Source organism: Hylobates moloch, unplaced genomic scaffold (genome assembly GCF_009828535.3).
Source record: "Hylobates moloch isolate HMO894 unplaced genomic scaffold, HMol_V3 SCAFFOLD_1, whole genome shotgun sequence".
NCBI classification, from domain to species: Eukaryota; Metazoa; Chordata; class Mammalia; order Primates; family Hylobatidae; genus Hylobates; species Hylobates moloch.
Window position 1 is genome coordinate 31,828,150 of NW_026652276.1, and position 15,032 is coordinate 31,843,181.

The 15,032-nt window shown below is 37.4% G+C and overlaps 1 protein-coding gene across 6 annotated transcripts in view; it reads left to right on the forward strand.

Annotated features, from left to right (window-relative positions):
* The window catches only part of KANSL1L (KAT8 regulatory NSL complex subunit 1 like), a 178,865-nt gene that overhangs the window by 41,942 nt on the left and 121,891 nt on the right, over positions 1-15,032 (forward strand). The window lies entirely within an intron of this gene.

Consider the following 15,032-nt stretch of genomic DNA (forward strand, 5'->3'; position numbering starts at 1 on the left):
TAAGTTCTATATACCTTTATTTAAAAATAACTTCATAGATGAAACAAAATGGCATTTATGTCCTATATGGAGAAACCAGAATAGTAAAGCCCCTTTGCAGAAGTTATGCAAGTGTTAATTGTATTTATCATCGGAAATGATCACCTTTGTTTTCCTAATTTTGACAAGAAAGCACAGCTCAGCTGAGTGATATAAGCAAGATAGTTGAGTAGGAGATACCAGTCTTCACTCCCGAACAAAAAACAAGAACTAGATATCTTTCTGTGAACGAAAGTAGCCTTGAGAGGGCTCAAATGTTTAAGTACGAATCTCCAGCAACATAGTGGAGTGAACAAACAAAAATCCAGAGGATAACTGCACAGAAAGGATAGCTGGGGACACTGGCATACCTGAGACATCTGGAGATGGCTAGAAACAAAGAAGGGTGGGGGCTATCAGTATCAGGCACATGGTGGGTGCTACCATAGTCACCACTGACCACAACATCAGTATCTTTTGCCATTGAGGTGATCAACAGCCATCACCACTGTGGATCCCCAAAGAGGAGGATATGGTTGCACCCTCTACCCCCACCACCACCACCAAGAAGGAGCTGCCTTCGGGGATTGGGACCACCACCCTTCCAATCCTGACATGAGCCCCAGACTCCAGAGCTTCTGCCCCATACATGTCCACACACCAGGCCTTGGCTCCATGGCCACATGTCCACATTGCAGACTCTGTCCCATTATGCATACTCTCAACTCAAACACAAGAACCATCATGGCTGTGGACTAGCCTCAACCCAAGCCTTGGAGCCCAGGTTGCTTTGCTATGAACATTGGCTCCATTGCCACTCTTTGAACATCTGTGCCTCTGACATCTGACATCTTCACAATGTACTAGACCACTCCTTGGACCCCAGAACCTTTGTAATTCCCTGTGTGCCCATGCCTCAGAAACAAGAACCACTGACTTTATGGAATAATCTGTATCCTGAGCCCTGGAGCTGTGGTTTCTTTGTTTATGAAACTACTTCTACCACAGTTAGTGAGTCCATGCCTCAGACCCCAGAAACACTGTAGCTCTGTGTGTGCTGCTGCTTTGGATCTCAGCCCCCTAGCGGCTCCAAAAGCAGCCAAATCTTGCACATTGTTACTAACATGGGAATGGCGGAACCTGCACTCTGGATATGGGTGCCACCTCAGCCCTAGACCCTGGAGCCATGGTTCCTACACATGCCCAGGCTCCAGAACCCAAATTGTTGGCTATTTCATGGATGCCTCATATGAGATACTATTGCTGCCACCACTGCAAATGCACCTGCAAGTCAGACCCAGTGCCAAGAGGGATTCCATTGGCCGCAACTTTCCTGGTAGGAGAAAAAGAGATGAGGAGGACCGACCCCACCAGTCTTCATGACTGGAGCACCCAATAACCCTTGCTGCTGTTGTGGACAGTCGCTGCTGAGGATCCTTGTAATCTTTGACAGTGCTAACATCAATTGATAGAGCTGTACAGAGATTATGCTGCTGTGCCCTTACTGTCAGAACTGTCACACTGCACCCAGCTGGTGTCCTCACACCCACCTGAAGGAGAAGGTTTTTTCTCCACTGAAACCAGTATATGAAGTCAGAAGGAGGTGACTGCTTCATCAACTATGCAGACATTAATGCAAAGTAACAAGCAACATGAAAAGCCAAAGAAGCATAACACCACGAAAGAACATGATAATTTTCCAGGAAGTAACCCTAAAGAAATAGAAGATCTATGAATATCTTGGCAGATAATTCAAAATGATTCTTTTGAGGTGGCTCAGTAAACTACCAGAGAACACAGAGGGATAATTCAACAAAATCAGGAAAACAATACACAAATAAAATGAGAAGTTTAACAGAATTATTGAAATTATTTAAAAAAGGTAACTAGGCAGAATTTCTGGAGCTGAATATAAACTGAACAAAGTGAAAAATGGCAATCGAGAGCATCAGAGCAGAATTGATCAAGCAGAAGAAAGAATCATGAACTCAAATACAGGTTATTGGAAAATATCCAGTCAGAGAAGGAAAAATAATGAAAAGAAGCGAAGAAAGCCTGTGTGATTTATGGGATATCCTCAAGAGAGCTAATGTTCACATTATAGCAGTTAAGGAAGGAGAAGACAGAAGGGGTAGAAAGTATTTTTAAAGAAATAATGATTGAAAACGTCACAAATCTGGGGAGAGATAGTCACATCGAGGTAAAGGAGAGTCAAAGTTCTCCAGTCATTTTCAAACCAAAGACCACACTACAACATATTATAGTCAAACTGTCAAAAATCAGAGAGAGACTATTGAAAACAGCAAGAGAAAATCTTCACATACAAGGGAACCCTCAGGAAGTTATCTGCACATTTCTAAGCAGAAACTTTGTAGGCCAGGAAAGTGTGGGATGATATATTCAAAGTGCTGAAAATAAAAAAGAAACCTGCCAACCAAAGAATACCTTACCCAGCAAAACTGTCCTTCAGAAAGGGAGAGAGAAGACTTTCCCAGACAAACAAAATCTGAGAAAGTTCATCATCACTAGATCTGCCTTACAAGAAATGATAAAGGGAATTCTTCAGGCTGAAAAGAAAAAGAATGCTAATTAGGAACATGAAAACATATGAAAGTGTAAAACTCACTGGTAATAGTAAGGAAATACTCAATTCAGAATACTCTAATAATGTAATGATGGTGTATAAATCACTTGTTTTTATTATAATTAAAAGACAAAGCTATTAAAATAATAGCTACAATAATTTGTCATAAGATGTACAATATGAAAAGATGTAAATTGTGATATCAAAAGCATAGAATAGGAGGAATAAAAGTATAGAAATTTTGTATATGAGATTGAAGTTATTATCAGCTTGAAATAGACTCCTAATAACTATGAATTGTTCTTTCTTAAGCCTCATTGTAACCACAAAGCAAAAACCTATAGTAGACATACAAAAGATGAAGAGAAAGGAATCCAGGCATGTAATTACAGAAAATCACCAAATCACAAAGGAAGACAGCAAGAGAGGAAGAAAGGAACAAAGGATCTGCATTAAAAACAAAAACAGAAAACAGTGAACACAAAGGCAATAATAAACCTTTACCTATCAACAATTGCCTTGGATATAAATGGATTAAATTATCCAATTTAAAAACATATATAGTCAGTGAATGGATTTTTGGTTTTTTTTTTTTGAGACGGAGTCTCGCTCTGTCACCCAGGCTGGAGTGCAATGGCGCGATCTCCTCTCAATGCAAGTTCCGCCCCCTGGGTTCACGCCATTCTCCTGCCTCAGCCTCCTGAGTAGCTGGGAATACAGGTGCCCACGACTACGCCTGGCTAATTTTTTGTATGTTTAGTAGAGACGGGGTTTCACCGTGTTAGCCAGGATGGTCTCGATCTCCTGACCTCGTGATCCACCCGCCTTGGCCTCCCAAAGTGCTGGGATTACAGGCTTGAGCCACCGTGCCCGGCCTGAATGGATTTTTTTTTTAAGACCCAGGTAGCTGTATGTGCCCTGTGAGAGACTCACTTCAAGTATAAGGACACACATAGACTAAAAGTGAAGGAATAAAATATGGTATTCCATGCAAATGGAAACCAAAAGAGAACAGGGGTAGCTACATGTATATCAGGAAAAAAATGCACTTTAGGCCAAAACATGTAAAAAGAGACAAAAAGGTGAGTATATAATTGATAAAGAGGCCAGTTTGTTAAGAGATACAACATTATAAACATATGTAACCAATATCGGAGAATCTAAATATATAAAGCAAATATTAATAGATGTGAAGGAAAAAACAGACTGCAATACAATAATAGTAGGGGACTTTAATACCCCACTTTCAATAATGGATAAATCATCCAGACAGAAAATCAAAAGGAAGCATTGGGCTGCAACTATAGTTTAGGCCAAATGGACCTAACAGAGATATATAGAACATTCCATCCAACATCGTAATACACATTGTTTTCAAGTGTAAAGGAACATTCTTCAGAATTGATCATATGTTAGGCCACATGACAAATCTTAACCAACGTGATTGAAATCATATCAAGTATTTTTTCCAACCAAAATCATATGAAATTAGAAATCAGTAACAGGAGGAATTTTGGAAAATTCACAAATATGTGGAAATTAAGAAAAGCCAATGGATTAATGAGTAAATTTAAAGAGAAAATTTAAAGTATCTTGAGAGAAATGAAAATGGAAACACAGTATACAAAACTATGGGATGCAGCAAAAGGAGTTCAAATAAGGAAATTTTGTAACAATAAACACCTACATTAAAAAAGTCATCTCAAGCAACATTATACTTCAAGGAAGCAGAAAAAGAACAAACTAATCCCAAAATTAGTACAAGGAAGGAATAATGAAGATCAAAGCAGAAGATATTAGAAAAACAATAGAAAAGATCGATGAAACCAAGAGTTGGTTTTTTTGAAAAGATAAGCAGAATTGACAAACCTTAGCTAGAGTAAGAAATGAAAAAAGACCCAAATATATAACATCAGAAATGAAAAAGGAGACATGCTGATACCACAGAAATATAATGAATCATAAGACACTTATGCAACATCTCTATGTCAACAAATTGGATAACCTATAAATGCATAAATTCCTAGACACATAGAATCTAACATGAATCATGAAGAAATAGAAAATTGGAACTAACCAATAGCAAGTAAAGAGATTAAAACAGTAATAAAGTCCCCCATCAAAGGAAAGCCCAGCACCCGATGACTTCACTGTGCTCAAACTCTTAAAAAAAAATTGAAGAGGAGTAAGGAATACTTTCAAACTCATTTTATGAGAACAGCATTACTCTGATACCAAAGCCAGAAAAGGACACTATAAGAAAAAAAAAAAAAGATTATAGGCCAATGTCCTTTGTCACTATCCTTGCCAAAATACTAACAAACTGAATTTAACTACACATTAAAAGGATCATTCACCACAGTCAAGTGGAGTTTATCCCTGGGATGCAAGGATGGTCCCACATATATAAATCAATAAGTAGGATACACCACATTAACAGAATGAAGGACAAAAAACATTCTTAATACATTTGCAGAAAAAGGATTTGACAGAATTCAAACTCTCAACAGATTAGGTATCGAAGGAATGTACCTCTACCAATAAAGGCCATATATGATAAGCTCACAGTTAACATCCAATTTAGTGGCAAAAACTTGATACCTTTTCCTCGACCATTTCAGTCTGCTTGGGCTATTGTAAGAAAATACCTTAGACTCAGTAACTTATTAACAACTGAAATTATTTTACAGTCTGGAGGCTGGGAAGTCCAAGGCCAAGTTGTCATTGGATTCAGTGTCAGGTGAGGGCTTGTTCTTTCCTTCATGTTGGCATCTTCTACTTCTGTTCTCACATGGTGGATAGGGAGAACAAGCTTCCTCAGGCCTCTTTTATGAGTATTAATCTCATGATAAAGGTGGAGCCTAATCACCTAATCCTCTCCAAAGGCTCACCCTCTTAAGGCTACCACATTGGGAATTAGGTTTTAACATACGAATTTTGAGGACATAGTGTTCAGATAATACCACCTACTCTGACCAATCTATTCAACATATACTGGAATTGCTAGCCAGGTTCATTAGGCATAAAAATAAATATAAGAGAAAAAGGAAAGAAAAGAAAGAAAAAAAAGAGAAAGGGAGAGAAAGAAAAAGAAGAAAGAAGGATAGAGAGAAAGAGAAGGGAGGAAGGAAAGAGGGAGGGAGGAGAAGAGAGAGGAAAAAGAAATAAAAAAATGTATTCAAATCAGGGAAAGGAAGAAGTTAAATTTTCTTTGCTGATGACATCTTAGAGATAAGAAAACTAAAGACCCCATCAAAACAATGTTAGAAATAAATTAATTAGTGTTTCAGGATATAAAATCAATCTACAAAGATCTGTATTATTTCTATACACTAATATTAAGCTGTCCAAAAGAAAACCATCCTACTTAAAATGGTAACATACTTAGGAATAAATTTAACCATGGTGGTGAAAGATATGTACACCAACAAGTAAACATTAATGAAAAAATGGAAAAAGAAATAAATGGAAAAACATCCTGTGTTCATGGATTGGAAGAATTGTTAAAATGTCCATACAACCCAAAGCAATCTACAAATTCCATATAATTATTATCAAAATTCCACTGGCATTTTCCATAGAAATGGGAAAAAAATTCTAAAATTTATGTAAACCCAAACAATACCGCATGAGCCAAAGCAATCTTGAGCAAAAAGAACAAAGCTGGAGGCATTACATTACCTGACTTCAAAATACATTAAGAAAACTATAATAATCAAAACAGCATGCCACTGGAATTAAAAACACACATATGCCTATGAAACAGAATAGAGAGCCTAGAAGTAAATCCATGCATTTATGGCCAATTATTATTATTATTATTATTATTTTTGGGACGGAGTCTTGCTCTGTCACCCAGGCTGGAGTGCAGTAGCGCAATCTCGGCTCACTGCAAGCTTCGCCTCCCAGGTTCACGCCATTCTCCTGCCTCAGCCTCTCTGAGTAGCTGGGACTACAGGCGCCCGCCACCACGCCCGGCTAATTTTTTTGTATTTTTAGTAGAGATGGGGTTTCACCGTGGTCTCGATCTCCTGACCTCGTGATCCGCCCGCCTCGGCCTCCCAAAGTGCTGGGATTACAAGCGTGATCCACCGCACCTGGCTGGCTAATTATTCTTTAACAAAGATGCCACGAGCACACAATGAGGGAGGGATAGTCTTCTCAACAGTGTTGGGAAAATTGGTTGTCTACATATCAAAGGATGAAACTGGACCCTTATCTTACTCCGTATTCCCACATCAACTTGAGGTGATTAAAGACTTCAACATAAGACCTGAATAAAACAGAAAAAGCTTCTCGACATTGATGTTGGCAAATATTTTTTGGATATGCACTCCAAAGCACAGGTAACAAAAGCAAAAATAGACAAATGAAATTGCATCAAACTAAAAAGGTTTGACACAGCAAAAGAAACAGCAGAGTAAAGAGACAACCTATGAAGTGGGAGAAAATATTTGCAAACTATATATCTGAAAAGGGAGGATTTCCAAAGTACATATGGAAGTTGAATAACTCAATAGTAAGAAAACAAATAACCTGATTAAAAAATGGGCAAAGTGGCCAAGGAGTTGTAGCCCGGTGGATCGCTTGAGCTCAGGAATTTGAGACCAGCTTGGGTAACATGTCAAAACGCTGTCTTTACAAAAAAATACAAAAGTTGGTCAGGCATGGTGGTGTGCACCTGCAGTTCCAGCTACTCATGAGACTGAGAGGTTGAGGTTGCAGTGAGCCAAGATTGCGCCTCTGCACTCCATCCTGGGTGACAGAGTGAGACCCTGTCTCAAAAAAAAAAAAAAAAAAAGGTACTACTGTACCTTGTATATATTTGAATCAGGTACTGATCCTCACTTTGTTCTTCTGGCTTAGGATTGACTTGGCGATCGGGCTCTTTTTGGTTCATATGAATTTAAATATTTTTTCATTCTGTGAAAAATCATTGGTACTTGATGGGGATGGCATTGAACTATAAATTACCTTGGCATATGGCCATTTTCATGATATTGATTCTTCAACCATGACATGGAATGTTCTTCTATTTCATTGAGCAGTGGTTTGTAGTTCTCCTTGAAGAGGTCCTTCACATCCCTTGTAAGTTGGGTTCCTAGGTATTTTATTCTCTTTGAAGCAATTGTGAATGGGAGTTCACTCATGATTTGGCTCTCTGTTTGTCTGTGATTGGTGTACAAGAATGCTTGTGAGTTTTGTACATTGATTTTGTATCCTGAGACTTTGCAGAAGTTGCTAATCAGCTTAAGGAGATTTAGGGCTGAGACGATGGGGTTTTCTAAATATACAATCATGTCATCTGCAAACAGGGACAATTTGACTTCCTCTTTTCCTAATTGAATACCCTTTATTTCCTTCTCCTGCCTGATTGCTCTGGCCAGAACTTGCAGCACTATGTTGAATAGGAGTGGTGAGAGAGGGCATCCCTGTCTTGTGCCAGTTTTCAAAGGGAATGCTTCTAGTTTTTGCCCATTCAGTATGATATTGGCTGTGGGTTTGTCATAGATAGCTCTTATTATTTTGAGATACGTCCCATCAATACCTAATTTATTGAGAGTTTTTAGCATGAAGGTTGTTGAATTTTGTCAAAGGCCTTTTGTGCATCTATTGAGATAATCATGTGGTTTTTGTCTTTGGTTCTGTTTATATGCTGGATTACATTTATTGATTTGCGTATGTTGAACCAGCCTTGCATCCCAGGGATGAAGCCCACTTGATCATGGTGTATAAGCTTTTTGATGTGCTGCTGGATTCGGTTTGCCAGTATTTTATTGAGGATTTTTGCAACCAAACAGCATGGTACTGGTACCACAACAGAGACATAGATCAATGGAACAGAACAGAGCCCTCAGAAATGATGCCGCATATCTACAACTATCTGATCTTTGACAAACCTCAAACCTGACAAAAACAAGAAATGGGGAAACAATTCCCTATTTAATAAATGGTGCTGGGAAAACTGGCTAGCTATATGTAGAAAGCTGAAACTGGATCCCTTCCTTACACCTTATACAAAAATTAATTCAAGATGGATTAAAGACTTACATGTTAGACCTAAAACCATTAAAATCCTACAAGAAAACCTAGGCAATACCATTCAGGACATAGGCGTGGGCAAGGACTTCATGTCTAAAACACCAAAAGCAATGGCAACAAAAGCCAAAATTGACAAGTGGAATCTAATTAAACTAAAGAGCTTCTGCACAGCAAAAGAAGCTACCATCAGAGTGAACAGGCAACCTACAGAATGGGAGAAAATTTTTGCAACCTACTCATCTGATAAAGGGCTAATATCCAGAATCTACAATGAACTCAAACAAATTTATAAGAAAAAAACAACCCCATCAAAAAGTGGGTGAAGGACATGAACAGACACTTCTCAAAAGAAGACTTCTATGCAGCCAAAAAACACATGAAAAGATGCTCATCATCACTGGCCATCAGAGAAATGCAAATCAAAACCAGAGTGAGGTACCATCTCACACCAGTTAGAATGGCCATCATTAAAAAGTCAGGAAACAACAGGTGCTGGAGAGGATGTGGAGAAATAGGAACACTTTTACACTGTTTGTGGGACTGTAAACTAGTTCAACCATTGTGGAAGTCAGTGTGGCGATTCCTCAGGGATCTAGAACTAGAAATACCATTTGACCCAGCCATCCCATTACTGGGTATATACCCAAAGGACTATAAATCATGCTGCTATAAAGACACATGCACACGTATGTTTATTGTGGCACTATTCACAATAGCAAACACTTGGAACCAACCCAAATGTCCAACAACGATAGACTGGATTAAGAAAATGTGGCACATATACACCATGGAATACTATGCAGCCATAAAAAATGATGAGTTCATGTCCTTTGTAGGGACATGGATGAAACTGGAAAACATCATTCTCAGTAAACTATTGCAAGGACAAAAAACCGAACACCGCATGTTCTCACTCATAGATGGGAATTGAACAATGAGAACTCATGGACACAGGAAGGGGAACATCACACTCCGGGGACTGTTGTGGGGTCGGGGGAGTGGGGAGGGACAGCATTAGGAGATATACCTAATGCTAAATGACGAGTTAATGGGTGCAGCAAAACAACATGGCACATGGATACATATGTAACAAACCTGCACATTGTGCACATGTACCCTAAAACCTAAAGTATAATAATAAAAAATTAAAAATTAAAAAAAATTAAAAAAAAAAAAGGAAATGGGCAAAGGACCTGAATAGACAATTTTTTTTTCCAAAGAAGATATACAAATGGCCAACACGTAGATGAGAAAGTGCGCAACATCACTAATCATCAGGGAAATACCAATTAAAACTATGATGAGATACCATATCACACCTATTAAAATGGCTATTACAAGAAAAACAAAGAATAACAAATGTTGGAGAGGATACAGATAAAAGGAAACTCTTGTACACTATTGGAATGTAAATAAGCACAGATATTACAGAAAATAGTAAAGAGGTTTCTCTGGAAATTTAAAATAGAATTACCATATGACCCAATAATCCTACTTCTGGGTATATATCAAAAGGAAATTAAATCAGTATGTTGAGTTGATACCTGCACTCTCATGTTGATACTTATTTACAGTGGCCAAAGTATGCAATCAAACTGTGACCATTGACAGATGAATGGATAAGGAAAATGTATTGTGTGTAGGTGTAGATGTCAGTTAGGAGGAATAAGTTCTGGAGATTGTCAGCATGGTGACTGTAGTTAATAATAACATACTGTATTGAGTCCCTGACTTATAATGGCTCAACTTACAATTTTTCAACTTTAAGATGAGTTTATTGAGACATAATTGAATGCATTTCTTTTGTTTTGTTTTGTTTTGTTTTGAGATGTAGTCTTGCTTTGTTGCCCAGGCTGGAGTGCAGTGGTGCGATCTTGGCTCCCTGCAACCTCTACCTCCCAGATTCAAGCAATTCTTCTGCCTCAGCCTCCCCAGTAGCTGGGATTACAGGCACCTGCCACCACACCTGGCTAGTTTTTGTATTTTTAGTAGAGGCGGGGTTTCGCCATGTTGTCCAGGCTGGTCTTGAACTGCTGACCTTAGGTGATCCACCTGCCTCGGCCTCCCAAAGTGCTGGGAATACAGATGTGAGCCACTGCACCTGGCCAATTCAATGCATTTCGACTTATGGTATTTTCAATGTTCTTACCATAAAAAATGTTAAATTTTCCCACTATAGAAAAAGTATATGAGGTGATGGATATGTTAATTAGCATGGTTTAATCTTATACAATGTGTACATATAGGACAGCATTGTGTTAATAAATATATAAATATGTACACCATAAATATGTAATATTTTTGTCATTTGAATCAATAAAGCTAAAAAAGATTTTTAAAAAGCATAAGTCCCAATGTTAAGATTCCTTAGACAAATCTAAACACTACAAATATTATTTCTGAAAGTGTTTTTTATAGAATTGATATCATTAACTTTTTTTTAATACTCCCATCTTTTATTTTAGATTTACGGGGTACGTATGCAGGCTTATTACATGTGTATATTCCATGATACTGAAGTTTGGGGTCTGATTGATCCCATTGTCCAGGTAGTGAGCATAATACACAACAGTTAGCTTTTCAATCCTTACCCACCCCCCTTCCTCTCCCCTCCATTAGTCCCCAGTGTCTATTGTTGCCATCTTTATGTCTATGTTTACCCAATATTTAGCCCCCACTTATAAGTGAGAACATGCAGTATTTGGTTTTCTGTTTACTGTGATTAGCACTGTTTTTAAAAATAAAATAAATTTTCATAGTTGTAAAAAAAAAATCACAGCTCATGAAAATTTGTACTTTCGATGTAACATGCTTCTTGGATTCCAAAATGCACATTTTTATCACATTTTATGTTTCTAATAGATATACCTTATAAAGATATGTACAATTTTTTTTTTTTGAGTCAGAGTCTTGCGCTGTTGCCCAGGGTGGAGTGCAGTGGCACAATCATGGCTCACTGCAGCCTCAACTTCCTGGGCTCAAGTAATTTTCTTAACTCACCCTCCCAAGTGTCTGGGACTACAGGTATGCACCACCATGCCTGGCTAATCTTTGTATTTTTTGTAGAGACAGGTTTTTGCTGTGCCGCTTAGTCTGGTCTCAAACTCCTCAGCTCAAATGATCTGCCTGCCTCGGCCTACCAAAGTGTTGGTATTACAGGCGTGAGCCACTGTGCCTGGCCAGATGTATACAATTAATATTATATTATTTTCCCACCCCAGGGAATTATGTTATGAAATTGATTGTATTTAAAATTTATGGCATCTTTAGCACTGAGGAAATGCAATATTTCAAATTTATGCATATAAGCATCAGGATCATTTAAAATAACATGTTGCGTAATATATTTAAGATTGTCAGAAATATTTTTCATTTAATGTCTAGTGATATTTTAAAAATATATGTAATTCGTTCTGTTACAGCATTTTAAAATGTAAATTTGTGGCGTATTTGGCATTCAGGGGAATGATGTCAATATAATGTAGATTTTTACACACTTTGTGTGTGTATCCACAATGTGGGTTGTTTCCAGATTACTTCAAACATGTTAGCATTTTGAAATGATCAAGGTCAAGCTTTTCTCAACTAAAGAGGAATTCTTAGCAGTATCTGAAGATCTAAACAAAATGCCAAAAATCCTATAGAAATATCCTCCTGTAGCTCAATAAGTTGCTGGTTTATTGGCTATACATTTTTCTGTGTTGACTAAGCTTTAAAGATATTTTGCTTGCGTTAAAAAGAAATTGACTAATGAAAAATGCTGTCTCTAGAAGATATTTTTAATTTTTATTAAACTGGTTTCTATTAGAACTAATGTCTTCAAGGATGCACATCAAAAAAAAAAAAAAAAAAAGAGAGACCTAGGATATGAAGCTTTAAATGTGGACTACTTTATTTTAGGTACAAATGCCAGTGGAAACTTTCCATTTTTATAATAATCATTTTTGTTTTGTTAGGGCTCAGATTTAAAAGTTCCTTAGGTATTGTGTGGTTTGGCACTTTCTTCACAATAAGTCTAACTTTTTATTTTGCAGAACATGAGGTTCTACAGAAGTGCATATATTGTGTTAGAGTAGGAATGCCTGTACTTGATTCTGGCTTAGTGGTAGTCATCTTTTTGATTAATAAAGGTAGTTTTCATTTTTATTCTATTTCTTTTCAGGGCCCATTATAGTGTTTGGCAGGCCCATCACTAGCTCATTTGTGTGCATTAGGAAAAGATTTTCCTTCCACTGAGCAGATGTAGATTTGTAATTGCAGGGTTTGGAGTACAGAACTCTTGCTGGATTTTACTTGCACCTTCATCCAGGCCCGTGTACAGTTCAGTATGAAAACATTACATGGTTGCCTGGCTTCCTGAACAAAAGTGACACATGTACACACATACACACAATGCTCATTGAACAGTGAAATTGTTTCTTTAGCAAATAAATGTTTTGATTAGTTTAACATTTATTTACAGTATTTCCTTTTTTAAAATATGTCCTTATTTGTCAATGTTTGATGTTACACAAAGATTTTACAAACATATTTAAGACTATTTTACAGGCTATAACTTTGAAAATTCTTTCCATACAAGAGAAGAGGTGTGGTAGTGATAGAATGCATAAATATTTCCCAATCTCTCCTTTTTTTTCTTTTTTTTCTTTGAGAGGTGGGAGGATAGATAATAAGAGAACAAGACTAAATTTGCCCATCCCATATATGAATTATTTTTAATTAATACTGAAATTTTCAGTTTAGGCAGTTGACACTAAGTTCTGCCAGAGTTCTAGGCAGAATTGCATAAGATCTCAAGATGTGTTTACTCCATTTATTCTTCCTTTTTGGAACCCTTTTTAAGTTCCAACCTCAGATAGTCCTTGGACATCCTAAACTGCACTTTTTAATGTGGTTTATCTTCATGCCAGAATTCCTAGAGGTCACAACTGTATATTTATTTTTTTGTTTTTGTTTGTTGTTTACTTCATGAATGTGTGCATATATGTGTCTATATTGTGTGTGTACAACTTGATGATAGAGTATGTAAGTTATTAACTTATATGTCAGTAAGGCTCATCTTAAAGACAATGAACATTTTAAATGAGAACTTCTTAACCCAAATGATCCTAATAGCATGAAATATTTTCAAGGGAGGAATATGTTATTTAAGGTATATGTTAAGCTGTTATAACAAGGAGAAGTCAACATAAATATATAGAATTTATTTTTCTCTCATTTAACGGTCACGAATTAGATATGCTTTACAGGGTTTAGCAGAGACCTTTTAGCTTTGCTGTTCCTTAGGATGCTGCCCTTGCCTGCATTGTTGAGTCACTGGTACTTCATTTCATTTCCGTATTCAGTCATTTTTAATGGTAAACCCAATCATTTATAATGGCCAGACCTAGAAGTTGTGCACATAATTTTGGCTCACGTTTTATTTTCAAAGACTTTGTTGTATAGTCAGACCTAACTGCAAGTAAGGCTGGGAAATAAGCTCTCTAAGCTGAGCTGCTGAGGGCTCAGCTGAAACCCAAGGAGCTCTATTATCCAAAAAGTATAGGAGGATGGATATTAGGGGAAAACAAGAAGTCTATTCAGTTTGCCTCTTTGGCTACCCAAATGTCCATGTACCTCTTTCTCATTCATAAAACATACCATCTTCTCAAGGATGATAACCCAAAGTCACATTCATTGGGTAAAGTCCTCTATATCGGGTTTGTATGTGGTTCATCATGATGTGGTGACCAATAAACTAAGAGACAAGTTTCCTAATTTTCTTGATGGTATAAGGACAAGGAAAATTCCCACTGGGAAAAAAAGAACGGGCCATATATGATAGTTCCTGTTCCTTACAACAATAGACTTCTTGCTCTGGCAGTGGAGTAAGGTCCTGCTAGGACCTTAATTTTGCTTTCTGAGATAAGCTCTCTTGTCATTTGTTCTTCATAGTCCCTGACCTTGCTCTTTGGGAATTACTCTTTGTCTATGATTCTTTGTGACTGTATCTAACATGGGTGTTAGTGTACTCTTACTGGAGACACCACTGCATTCTCACCCTGCTTTCTATTGGTGCGGATTTGGCTCCCAGGGATAGTCTCTGTTAGGCTTGTGGTGGTATTTCCTAGTCGATTTCCCTCCGAAATGTAGGTTTCCATTCTCTTTTCTTCCTGTCAGTTATATGTGAAAATACCGCAGCCAAAGATCTCATTTTGTCATAGTTGTTAAGCCTACGCACTTATTAATTTACTAGTTGTTTTCCTCAGTCTATCTACCTCTCCCTCAATTTGATAACTGCCTTAGTGTAATGGGCTACTCTACACATGCTCTAACAAAGCTTTAAAGTAAGCTGAAATTTATGAAGTTGAACAGCAAGTAATATAATAACCTGTCAGAACAGAATTCA